The sequence below is a fragment of the Atractosteus spatula genome, unplaced genomic scaffold, assembly GCF_055471065.1.
Source record: "Atractosteus spatula isolate fAtrSpa1 unplaced genomic scaffold, fAtrSpa1.hap1 Scaffold_62, whole genome shotgun sequence".
Classification (NCBI taxonomy): Eukaryota; Metazoa; Chordata; class Actinopteri; order Semionotiformes; family Lepisosteidae; genus Atractosteus; species Atractosteus spatula.
The window spans coordinates 108,318-122,320 of NW_028296893.1; the positions used below are offsets into that span (position 1 = coordinate 108,318).

The 14,003-nt window shown below is 44.6% G+C and overlaps 1 pseudogene; it reads left to right on the plus strand.

Moving 5' to 3' along the window:
* The first annotated feature begins 10,434 nt into the window (after positions 1–10,434).
* Positions 10,435–10,553, plus strand: LOC148805991 (5S ribosomal RNA; annotated as a pseudogene).
* The last annotated feature ends 3,450 nt before the right edge of the window (positions 10,554–14,003 follow it).

Consider the following 14,003-nt stretch of genomic DNA (forward strand, 5'->3'; position numbering starts at 1 on the left):
GAACGAACGGCGCTTTACAGAGGAGTACTGCCTGACTGGATCGTTGATGAACGACAGAGGCCACTCCGACCTCTTCTCGGTTTTCTTCAATGACTTACTAAGGATCTTCTTCACATTCGCCCATGCAGGGGAAGCCAGTTACACCAAAGCAAACGCAGGAAAGTGCATTTCAAGCAGAGACCAGGAGGGACTTGTTTACACCGAGAGTGGTCGGAGAATGGAACAATGCGCCCAGCCCTGTTGCTGGAGCCGATTCTTGATGAGATCTTGGGCTCACTGGATGCTAATCTTTCTGTTGTTCTTGCAGGTCCTGCGCTGCTTTTGAGCCGACAGAGCTCGTCCTGGTCTGTCGGCACAGCCCAATTGCAAATGATCGGCTCCGCGTACAGAAGGAACGTGCGTTTGGTACAAGAGTGCATGAAGGCACCGGAAATACATTGGGAACAAATGACCGGTCGCTCAAGACCTCTGTGAAGTACAGGAGCGTGCAACAAGAGGCTGTTTCCGCCCGGTCTCGAACCGGGGACCTTTCGCGTGTTAAGCGAACGTGATAGCCGCTACACTACGGAAACAGTGGGAAAAGGGGTCCCCCGGCAGTTAGTATTCAACTTCACAGCATTAGTGCTCGAGAATTCAATTGTTATCCCAACCAGTTGATATCAATTTAATTCCAAAGGTTATGTACTTGTTTTGAGTATCTAATGTAGAAGTTGTAAACAAGTTCAATTACGATACGGTCTAAATGAATGATATACCGAACTTATGTCCTCTTGATATATGTAACTTTTTGTAACTGAATGAATTTATATCTTTTGTATTCTGATAACCCTTACGATAAGATCTGTTAGGTTTACATGCATATTCTATATAATAATAAATGCATCCTCGTGTATTAGTACCTGTGTGTGCGTTGTTTGAGTTATATCGCATGGTTAGATTCTAAGACCATTAAAATAATCAATTTTGTGATTTACTGCCACAATTAATAATTGTCCCAGTAAATGCCCAAACCCCTACAGAACTGGTGCTTTGTGAGAGCACACTACAACAGTGTGTGATCTCCTGTCCCAGCCTGAGGAGCAGACAGCGAGCCTGTCTCTCAATAATACTAATAATACAGTGTGTGATCTCCTATCCCAGCCTGGGAAACTGTGAGTCAGCCACTCAATAATTATAATACAGTGTGATCTACTGTCCCAGCTTGAGGAACACACAGTGAGCCTGTTTCTCAATAATAATAATACAGTGTGTGACCTCCTGTCCCAGCTTAGGGAACAGTGAACTAGACTCTCAATAATAATAATACAGTGTGATCTCCTGTCCCAGCCTGAGGAACAGTGAGCCTGTCTCTCAATAATAATAATACAGTGTGTGACCTCCTGTTCCAGTTTGGGGAACAGAGAACTAGACTCTCAATGATAATAATACAATGTGATCTACTGTCCCAGCCTGAGGAACAGTGAGTTTATCTGTCAATAATAATAATACAGTGTGATCTCCTGTCCCAGCCTGAGGAACAGTGAGCTAGTCTCTCAATAATAATAATAATACAGTGTGATCTCCTGTCCCAGCCTGAGGAACAGTGAGCCTGTCTCTCAATAATAATAATACAGTGTGTGATCTCCTGTCCCAGCCTGAGGAACAGACAGTGAACCTGTCTCTCAATAATGATAATAATACAGTGTGTGGCCTCCTGTCCCAGCCTGAGGAAGAGACAGTGAGCATGTCTCTCAACAATAATATTAATAAACTGTGTGATCTCCTGTCCCAGTCTGAGGAACAGACAGTGAGCCTGTCTCTCAATAATAATAATACAGAACGTGATCTCCTGTCCCATCATAAGGAATAGACAGTGAACCTGTCTCTCAGTAATAATACAGTGTGTGATCTTCTGTCCCAGTCTAGGGAATTGAAAGTGAGCCTGTCTCTCAGTAATAATAATATAGTGTGTGATCCACTGTCCCAGCCTGAGGAACAGACAGTCAGCCCGTCTCTCAATAATAATAATACAGTGTGTGATATCCTGTCCCAGCCTGAGGAACAGACAGGAGTGAGCCAGTCTCTGAGTAATAATAAAGCAGATTATGATCTGCTGTCCCAGCCTAAGGAACAATCAGGAAAGAGCAGGTCTCTCGATAATAATAATACAGTGTGTGATCTCCTGTCCCAGCCTGAGGAACAGACAGTGAGCCTGTCTCTCAATAATAATAATATAGTGTGTGACCTCCTGTCCCAGCCTGAGAAACAGACAGTGTGCCTATCTCACAATAATAATAATACAGTGTGTGACCTCCTGTCCCAGCCTGGGGAACTGTGTGCCAGACTCTCAATAATAATAATACAGTGTGATCTCATGTCCCAGCCTCAGGTACAGTGAGCCTGTCTCTCAATAATAATAATCCAGTGTGATACTTCCTGTCCCAGCCAGAGGAACAGACAGTGAGCCTGTCTCTCAATAATAATAATACAGTGTGTATTATTGTGTATTATTATTTCTCAGCCTGAAGAACAGTGAGCCTGTCTCTCAATAATAATAATACAGTGTGTCATCTCCTGTCCAAGCCTGAGGAACAGTGAGCTTGTCTCTCAATAATAATAATACAGTGTGATCTCCTGCCCCAGCCTGAAGAACAGTAAACCTGTCTCTCAATAACAATAATCCAGTGTGTGATCTCCAGTCCTGAGGAACAGACAGTGATCCTGTCTCTCAATAATAATAACCTAGTGTGGAATGTCCTGTCCCAGTCTGAGGAACAAACAATGAGCATGTCTCTCAATAATAATAGAATAGTGTGTGATCTCCAGTCCCAGCCAGAGGAACAGACATTGAGCCTGTCTCTCAATTATAATAATACAGTGTGTGACCTCCTATCCCAGCCTGAGGAACAGACAGTGAGCCTGTCTCTCAATAATAATAATACAGTGTGTGACCTCCTCTCCCAGCCTGGTGAACACTGAGCCAGACTCTCAGTCATAATAATACAGTGTGATCTACTGACTCAGCCTGAGGAACAGTGAGCTTGTCTCTCAATAATAATAATACAGTGTGATCTCCTGTCCATGCCTGGAATACAGACAGTAAACCTGTCTCTCAATAATAATAATCCAGTGTGTGACTTCCTGTCCCAGCCTGAGGATCAGACAGTGAGCCTGTCTCTCAATAATAATAATACAGTGTGTCATCTCCTGTTCCAGCCTGAGGAACAGACAGTGAGCCTGTCTCTCAATCATAATAATACAGTGTGTGACCTCCTGTCCCAGCCTGGGGAACAGTGAGCCAGACTCTCAGTCATAATAATACAGTGTGATCTACTGTCCCAGCCTGAGGAACAGTGAGCTTGTCTCTCAATAATAATAATACAGTATGGTCTCCTGTCCCAGCCTGAGGAACAGAAAGTGAGCCTGTCTCTCAATAATAATAATAATACAGTGTGTGACTTCCTGTCCCAGCCTCAGGAACAGCGAGCCTGTTTCTCAATAATAATAATACAGTGTGTCATCTCCTGTCCCAGCCTGAGGAACAGTGAGCTTGTCTCTTAATAATAATAATACAGTGTGATCTCCTGTCTTAGCCTGAGGAACAGACAGTGAACCTGTCTCTCAATAATAATAACCTTGTGTGGAATGTCCTGTCCCAGTCTTAGGAACAAACAGTGAGCATGTCTCTCAATAATAATAATATAGTGTGTGACCTCCTGTCCCAGCCTGAGAAACAGCGAGCCTGTCTCTCAATAATAATAATAGTGTGTCATCTCCTGTCCAAGCCTGAGGAACAGTGAGCCTGACTCTCAATAATAATAATACAGTGTGTGATCTCCTGTCTTAGCCTGAGGAACAGACAGTGAACCTGTCTCTCAATAATAATAACCTTGTGTGGAATGTCCTGTCCCAGTCTGAGGAGCAAACAGTGAGCATGTCTCTCAATAATAATAGAACAGAGTGTGATCTCCAGTCCCAGCAAGAGGAACAGACAGTGAGCCTATATCTCAATAATAATAATACAGTGCGTGATCACCTGTACTAGCCTGAGGAACAGACAGTGAACCTGTCTCTCAATAATAATAATACAGTGTGTGACCTCCTGTCCTAGCCTGAGGAAGAGACAGTGAACCTCTCTGTCAGTAATAATAATACAGTGTGTGATCTCCTGTCCCAGCCCAAAAGAAGAGACAGTGAGCCAATCTCTCAATAATAATAATACAGTGTGTGATCTCCTGTCCCAGCCTGAGGAACAGACAGTGAACCTGTCTCTCAATAATAATAATAATACAGTGTGTGACCTCCTCTCCCAGCTTGAGGAACAGACAGTAAGCCTCTCTCTCATTAATAATAATAAAGTGTGTGACCTCCTGTCCCAGCCTGAGGAACAGCGAGCCTGTCTCTCAATAATAACAATACAGTGTGTCATCTCCTGTCCCAGCCTGAGGAAAGTGAGCTTGTCTCTTAATAATAATAATAATAATACAGTGTGATCTCCTGTCCCAGCCTGAGTAACAGTGAACCTGTCTCTCAATAATAATAATACAGTGTGTGACCTCCATTTCCAGCCTGAGGAAGAGACAGTGAACCTCTCTATCAGTAGTAATAATACAGTGTGTGATCTCCTGTCCCAGCCCTAAAGAAGAGACAGTGAGCCTGTCTCTCAATCATAATAATACAGTGTGTGATCTCCTGTCTCAGCCTGGGGAACAGACAGTAAACCTGTCTCTCAATAATAATAATACAGTGTGTGACCTCCATTTCCAGCCTGAGGAAGAGACAGTGAACCTCTCTATCAGTAGTAATAATACAGTGTGTGATCTCCTGTCCCAGCCCTAAAGAAGAGACAGTGAGCCTGTCTCTCAATCATAATAATACAGTGTGTGATCTCCTGTCTCAGCCTGAGGAACAGACAGTGATCCTGTCTCTCAATAATAATACCCTAGTGTGGAATGTCCTGTCCCAGTCTGAGGATCAAGCAATGAGCATGTCACTCAGTAATAATAGAATAGTGCGTGATCTCCTGCAATATTCTGAGGAACAGACAGTGAGCCTGTCTCTCAATAATAATAATACAGTGTGTGACCTCCTATCCCAGCCTGAGGAACAGACAGTGAGCCTGTCTCTCAATAATAATAATACAGTGTGTGACCTCCTGTCCCAGCCTGGGGAAGAGACAGTGAGCCTGCCACTCAATAATAATATTACAGTGTGTGATCTCCTTTCCCAGCCAGGGATCAGACAGTAAATCTGTCTCATAATAATAGTAATCCACTGTCTTAGCCTGAGGAACAGACAGTGATCCTGTCTCTCAATAATAATAAAAATACAGTGTGTGACGTCCTGTCCCAGCCTGAGGAACAGACAGTGAGCCTGTCTCTCAATAATAATAATAATACAGTGTGTGACCTCCTGTCCCAGCCTGAGGAACAGACAGTGAGCCTGTCTCTCAATAATAATCAGTGTGTGACTTCCTGTCCCAGCCTGAGGAACAGACAGTGAGCCTGTCTCTCAATAATAATAATACAGTGTGTGTCCTCCTGTCCCAGCTTGGGGAACAGTAAGCCAGACTCTCAACAATAATAATACAGTGTGATCTACTGTCCCAGCCTGAGGAACAGTGAGCTTGTCTCTCAATAATAATAATACAGTTTGATCTCCTGTCCCAGCCTGAGGAACAGACAGTGAGCCTCTCTCTCAATAATAATAATAAAGTGTGTGACCTCCTGTCCCAGCCTGAGGAACAGCGAGCCCGTCTCTTAATAATAATAATACAGTGTGATCTCCTGTCCCAGCCTGAGGAACAGTGAGCCCGACTCTCAATAATAATAATACAGTGTGTGATCTCCTGTCTTAGCCTGAGGAACTGACAGTGAACCTGTCTCTCAATAATAATAACCTTGTGTGGAATGTCCTGTCCCAGTCTGAGGAGAAAACAGCGAGCATGTCTCTCAGTAATAATAGAACAGTGTGTGATCTCCAGTCCCCGCAAGAGGAACAGACAGTGAGCCTATATCTCAATAATAATAATACAGTGCGTGACCTCCTGTCCCAGCCTGAGGAAGAGACAGTGAACCTCTCTGTCAGTAATAATAATACAGTGTGTGATCTCCTGTCCCAGCCCAAAAGAAGGGACAGTGAGCCTATCTCTCAATAATAATAATACAGTGTGTGATCTCCTGTCCCAGCCTGAGGAACAGACAGTGAACCTGTCTCTCAATAATAATAATAATACAGTGTGTGACCTCCTGTCCCAGCCTGAGGAACAGACTGTGAGCCTGTCTCTCAATAATAATAATACAGTGTGTGACTTCCTGTCCCAGCATGAGGAACAGACAGTGAGCCTCTCTCTCAATAATAATAATAAGGTGTGTGACCTCCTGTCCCAGCCTGAGGAACAGCGAGCCTGTCTCTCAATAACAATAATACAGTGCGTGATCACCTGTACTAGCCTGAGGAACAGACAGTGAACCTGTCTCTCAATAATAATAATAATACAGTTTGTGACCTCCTGTCCCAGCCCAAAAGAAGAGACAGTGAGCCTATCTCTCAATAATAATAATACAGTGTGTGATCTCCTGTCCCAGCCTGAGGAACAGACAGTGAACCTGTCTCTCAATAATAATAATAATACAGTGTGTGACCTCCTGTCCCAGCCTGAGGAACAGACAGTGAGCCAGTCTCTCAATAATAATAATACAGTGTGTGACTTCCTGTCCCAGCATGAGGAACAGACAGTGAGCCTCTCTCTCAATAATAATAATAAGGTGTGTGACCTCCTGTCCCAGCCTGAGGAACAGCGAGCCTGTCTCTCAATAATAATAATACAGTGTGTCATCACCTGTCCCAGCCTTAGGAACAGTGAGCTTGTCTCTTAATAATAATAATACAGTGTGATCTCTTATCCCAACCTGAGGAACAGTGAGCTTGTCTCTTAATAATAATAATACAGTGTGATCTCTTATCCCAACCTGAGGAACAGTGAGCCTGACTCTCAATAATAATAATACAGTGTGTGATCTCCTGTCTTAGCCTGAGGAACAGACAGTGAACCTGTCTCTCAATAATAATAACCTTGTGTGGAATGTCCTGTCCCAGTCTGAGGAACAAACAGTGAGCATTTCTCTCAATAATAATAGAACTGTGTGATCTTTAGTCCCAGCAAGAGGAACAGACAGTGAGCCTATATCTCAATAACAATAATACAGTGCGTGATCACCTGTACTAGCCTGAGGAACAGACAGTGAGCCTGTCTCTCAATAATAATAATACAGTGTGTGACTTCCTGTCCCAGCATGAGTAACAGACAGTGAACCTCTCTCTCAATAATAATAATAAAGTGTGTTACCTCCTTTCCCAGCCTGAGGAACAGCGAGCCTGTCTCTCAATAATAATAATACAGTGTGTCACCTCCTGTCCCAGCCTGAGGAACAGTGAGCTTGTCTCTTAATAATAATAATACAGTGTGATCTCCTGTCCCAGCCTGAGGAACAGTGAGCCTGACTCTCAATAATAATAATACAGTGTGTGATCTCCTGTCTTAGCCTGAGGAACAGACAGTGAACCTGTCTCTCAATAATAATAACCTTGTGTGGAATGTACTGTCCCAGTCTGAGGAACAAACAGTGAGCATGTCTCTCAATAATAATAGAACAGTGTGTGATCTCCAGTCCCAGCAAGAGGAACAGACAGTGAGCCTATATCTCAATAATAATAATACAGTGCGTGATCACCTGTACTAGCCTGAGGAACAGACAGTGAACCTGTCTCTCAATAATAATAATACAGTGTGATCTCCTGTCCCAGCCTGAGGAACAGGCAGTGAGCCTGTCTCTCAATAATAATAATACAGTTTGTGATCTCCTGTCCCAGCCCAAAGGAAGAAACAGTGAGCCTATCTCTCAATAATATTAATAAACTGTGTGATCTCCTGTCCCAGCCTGAGACACAGACAGTGAGCCTCTCTCTCAATAATAATAATACAGAGTGTGATCTCCTGTCCCAGTCTGGGGAACAGAAAGTGAGCCTGTCTCTCAGTAATAATAATATAGTGTGTGATCCACTGTCCTAGCCTGGGGAACAGACAGTCAGCCCGTCTCTCATTAATAATAATACAGTGTGTGATCTCCTGTCCCAACCTGAGGAACAGATAGGAGTGAGCCGGTTTCTCAATAATAATAAAGCAGATTATGATCTCCTGTCCCAGCCTAAGGAACAGTCAGGAAAGAGCAGGTCTCTCGATAATAATAATACAGTGTGTGATCTCCTGTCCTAGCCTGAGGAACAGACAGTGAGCCTGTCTCTCAATAATAATAATACAGTGTGTGACTTCCTGTCCAAGCCTGAGGAACAGACTGTGAGCCAGTCTCTCAAAATAATAAAAATACAGTGTGTGACCTCCTGTCCCAGCCTGAGGAAGAGACAGTGAGCCTGCCTCTCAATTATAATAATACAGTGTGTGACCTCCTGCCCCAGCCTGGGGAACAGTGAGCCAGACTCTCAATAATAATAATACAGTGTGATCTCCTGTCCCAGCCTGAGGAACAGTGAGTCTGTCTCTCAATAATACAAATACAGTGTGTGATCTTCTGTCCCAGCCTGAGGAACAGACAGTGAGTCTTTCCCTCATTAATAATAATACAGTGTGTGACTTCCTGTCCAAGCCTGAGGAACAGAGAGTGAGCCTTTCCCTCAATAAGAATAATACAGTGTGTGACCTCCTGTCCTAGCCTGAGGAACAGACAGTGAGCCTGTCTCTCAATAATAATAATACAGTGTGTGACCTCCTGTCCCAGCCTGGGGAACAGTGAGCCAGACTCTCAATAATAATAATACAGTGTGATCTCCTGTCGCAGCCTGAGGAACAGTGAGCCTGTCTCTCAATAATAAAAATACAGTTTGTGATCTCCTGTCCCAGCCTGAGGAACAGACAGTGAGCCTGTCTCTCAATAATAATAATACAGTGTGTGATGTCCTGTCCCAGCCCAAAGGAAGAGACAGTAAGCCTATCTCTCAATTATATTAATAAACTGTTTGATCTCCTGTCCTAGCCTGAGATACAGACAGTGAGCCTGTCTCTCAGTAATAATAATAAAGAGTGTGATCCACTGTCCCAGCCTGGGGAACAGACAGTCAGCCCGTCTCTCAATAATAAAAAAACAGTTTGTGATCTCCTGTCCCAGCCTGAGGAACAGACAGTGAGCCTGTCTCTCAATAATAATAATAATAATAATTATAATAATAATAATAGAGTGTGTGACCACCGACAATGGCCACAAAGCCGGGGAATGGCACCTGTAAAGTGTTAATTGGGGCACAGGAACAGCCCGTCTTGTCTCGGGGGCCGGCTTCAAAGACAATACAGCAAACACAACGGGGCAGGGGAAGAAGACGACACGACACATGCAGGTACATTCAGTTCCGGCCGGAACGAGTCATTTGTCAGTGTTTTCAAGTGCTGGGAGCCGAGTAATCCTTCGCTTGTATCGTTTCTCCCCGGTGACTAGATCTCACCCTGCGACTCTCGACTGGGCTCACCCACGGCAGCCCAGCAGGTGTGAGCCTAGCTGGCACCCGGATGGGAGATTCCCCCCAGAAAAGCTCAGGTTGCTGCTGCTCCTGCAAGAGGTGTGACTGGGACCAGTAGGGAGCGCTCACCCTGCGGTCTGTGTGGCTTTCTTATGCCCCAGCATCCTGATGGCAACACTCTGCTGCACAAACAGGCGCCGCTCTTCGGGGGAGGCGTAAAACCGAGGTCCCGACCCTCCTTGGCCATTAAGAAATTCCAAGGCGTCTCTCAAAAAGAGATGCCGGAGGTGTCACTCTGGTGTTAGTGTTCCCCTTTACCAATCAGTCGGGGTCTCCTCCTAATCAGCGTCTCATATGTAACAATCAATGACGAGGCCCTCCTGTCCTGCGATATTGTACTTGTCTCCTGGCCGCTGGCTGGCGCCGTGAGATTTAGTCCTTGCGCAAGAGACCGGGGGCAGAGCGCGAACGCGGTCCCCCGCCCCCCGCAAAGTGTGCGCTCCAGGTTCCCTCTCGGGGCTCTGCAACACAGCGGAAAGGCAGCGAGAAGGAACCTCTTGCTCTGACGCCGCAAGGCCACAAGAGGGCGGAGGCGCCGCGCGCCCGGCCGACGTGTTGGACTGGTGCGCTTTATGTGCTGAAATAAACACGCGACAGCCCAGAAATGTTTTCAGAGTGCTGTGCACTGGAGGTTTTTGTCTTGTGAAGACTTGCCTTGTGCTCCTCCGTGCAGTTTGTTTGTCCTCCTCCAGTGCGAGACAAGCCAACACTAGGGAGCACATTCGCCAACATCCAGGCACGCAATGCGATTTGGAATGAAGCTCCTTTCCAAAGAGTTGCACACGATCGATCCTTCAGTCCTGCTCGGGGAGCACGGAGCCCCAGCCACACACAGCTTCAAGTAGCGAGTCAGGCGCCACTGCTTTCACTTGCGGCCACACCACCCTCAACGCGCCCGATCTCGTCTGATCTCAGAAGCTAAGCAGGGTCGGGTCTCGTTAGTACTTGGATGGGAGACCGCCTGGGAATACCTGGTGCTGCAAGCTTTTGCTCTCTCGGCCAGCAGGGGTCGCCATTGGTGCCGTAGGCTTTGGGAGGAAAACCTGGAGGATGGAAAGGTGATCTATAGCCTCATCTCTAGAGATGTTTTGTTGCTATGGCATGTGTGTGACCCATATAAAAAAAACCCCGTTTGTAAAACGAATATCGAAGCTGCCTCGAAATCTACAAATGAAGATGAGTCGATAAACCACTTGTTTTTCGTACAACTATACATATATTCATTTATTACTGATTTCATTCATTGAGCACGGATACAATAGAGGTACAGCCATTCACTGTTTGACATGTCTGCACTGGTACAGAACCTAGCAATCAGAAAATGGGTGAAACTGTCTTTAGAATTAGCATACAGTACCGAGGTCCCCATGACCAAATAAAGGCTAACCTCGATAATCAGCCTAAATAATGCAGACTACAGCAAAACAACTGACTTTGAAAAGGGAATGAATGTCCGGAACCAGCTTGAAATGCCTCTCCGGACCTCTAACTAAAAGAAACCGAGAACCAGCAGTATCATCGACTCCTTTCGAACTGGGATCCTATCGCAGCCACGCAGTTCGTGGTGTCGTAACTCTTCCATATCTGATATTGGACCAAGCACATCAGATATAATCTTTGATATAATCTTAGTGTCCACATTATTATACATCTCTGTAAAGTTCTTATATACTAAAGCATTATTCATTTGTTTAAAACACTTCTGCAATGACAGTCTCTCCACTCTAACAGAACAAGGCCTTATTATCATCAAGCGCTGTAGGAGCTGCTGTTGTTCCTCCCTGTCCTAACTCTGTGTGTGACTCAGTACTGTTCTCTTCAGGTACATCAGTCTGCTGATCTGCAGGGTCAATCAACTGAGGATCCACATCCTGCTTTTTAAGATTAAATGCATACAGTTGTTTTTTGTGATTTTGTACAGAGTCACAGTCAAGTTCTTTACAACCTTGTCTAATATTGTTAGTATCTAGATTATTAATCTTCTTTGTAAAGTCCTCAGCTACTAAGAGCCCAGGTGTCTCACTCTCCGGCTCTGCCTTCATCATGGGCACAGAGTCCAGATCCTTGACACTCTGTCTGCTGTCTGTGTGCTGCTCACTGAGTGCTTCTTTCTCTTCTGCAGCAGTGAGCTCTGTCTCCTGCATCAGACTGGAGCCCCACTCCCCCTCACTGTGCTGCTGTTCAAGAGGAGCCCTTTCCCCAGCTTCAGGGAGAGCACTGGCCTCTGACCCTGAAAACACAGGAGAAGAGAATAAAACCTTTAATGTGATCTTAGAGGAGAATTCAAAAGGAAATAATATTCATACATAAGAGGCTTAAAAATTTAATTTTGAGATAGCAAGGAAATATCATCAATAACCTTGTCTAAATTAAATTGTCAAAGCTCATTTTTTAAACTAGATATACACCAAGTAGTCAAACACACTTGAGTTGCCTGAACATAGATAACGTGAAAAGGAACTGAAAATAATAAAATAATTTTCATCCTAGTTTCTGTCCGGGTGAGGTTCTGAATCCAACAAAAGGAAATGTTCAGCCACAGTGATCAGAAAAGCATGAACTGCAGATGCAGAACAAGACTTGTTCTCCTACAAATGAAAGGGATTTTATAGCACCTAGATAGACTAGCACAGAGCACTTGTCACCCCAATATTCACAAACTGAGTGGATGCTACAGTTCACTGACACTGCACCGAGACACAGGAGAAAACATGCAAGATGGGGCCGACAGGGAAGGCTGCCGTCCTGCGAGCTCCCATTCGTCCTTGTCTATTTTTTTATTTTTTGTTGTTTTTCGTACTGCTAACTGCACATACTGCTTGCTCAGTGATTAGTTATAACCGACAAACACTTATAAACATAAGATCGAATATTGGCACAGTTAAATCTACACCAATAATTACTGCCGACTATCTGGACTGTGGTGTCTCACCTGTACCTGTACTGGGAAGAAGACGGCATCATAGGAAGAGGGGTAAACGGGCAGGCGTTCTGGTAAGATTGAGGCAACGCAGCAAATCGCTCCCAGCCCCGAGTATACTTCTTGCTAATGTTCAGTCACTGGACAATAAACTGGGTGAACAGAGAGCAAGACTTACTTTCCAACGGGACATCAAGAACAGCAATGTGCTGGCATTAACTGAAACCTGGCTTGACCCGTCTGTTCCGGACTCTGCTATCCTCCCGGGAGGATTTTCTGTTCACCGTCAGGACAGAACAACGGATTCGGGTAAGAGCAAAGGGGGCGGGGTATGCTTCATGGTAAACAATTCCTGGTGTACAGACGTGGAGATTATTTCAACATCTTGCTCTACACATCTTGAACATTTGACAATAAAATGTCGCCCTTTCTATCTCCCGAGGGAGTTCACATCGGTAGTTCTCACAGTGGTGTATATTCCACCACAGGCAAATTACACAAAGGCACTGGATGAACTACACTCTCACCTTAACAGACAGGAGAATACACATCCTGAGGGGGCATTCATCATAGCGGGTGATTTCAACAGTGCGAACTTGAAAAAAACAATGCCTTATCTACATGAATACATCGATTGCCCGACGCACGGAACAAACACGTTGGTCAATGTTTACACTCCCTTCCGGGATGGTTACAAAGCCCTCCCCCCTCCTCCTTTCGGCAAATCTGATCACGCCTCCGTTCTGCTACTTCCCGTTTACAAGCAGAAGCTTAAACAGGAGAGGCCAGCGTTAAGAACCATTCAACGTTGGTCGGATGAATCAGATTTTATACTAAATCACTGTTTTGCTACCACTGACTGGCAGATCTTCCGCGAAGCTGCCGAAAATAATATCAATCTGTATACGGACTATGTTACTGGCTACATCAGCGAATGTATTGAAGACGTGGTTCCCAGGATTACTGTTCGCACATATCCAAATCAGAAACAGTGGATAAATGGTGAGATACGTGCCAAACTGAAAGCTAGGACAGCTGCTTTCAATTCTGGCGATATGGGTAAATACAAAAAATCCAGATACAACCTCAGGAAAGCCATCAAAAGAGCTAAATACAACTACAGAGTAAAACTAGAGTCATATTATCACGGCTGCAACACACGGACAATGTGGAGTGGTATACGCACCATTACAGACTACAAAACGCAACCCAGCTACAGTGGTGTGAAAAAGTGTTTGCCCCCTTCCTGATTTCTTATTTTTTTGCATGTTTGTCACACTGATATGTTTCAGATCATCAAACAAATTGAAATATTAGACAAAGATAACACAAGTAAACACAAAATGCAGTTTTTAAATGAAGGTTTTTATTATTAAGGGGAAAAAAATCCAAACCTACATGGCCCTGTGTGAAAAAAGTGATTGCCCCCCCTGTTAAAACATAAATTAACTGTGGTTTATCACATCTTTGGAAAGCTGAGTTCAATTTCTCTAGCCACACCCAGGCCTGATTACTG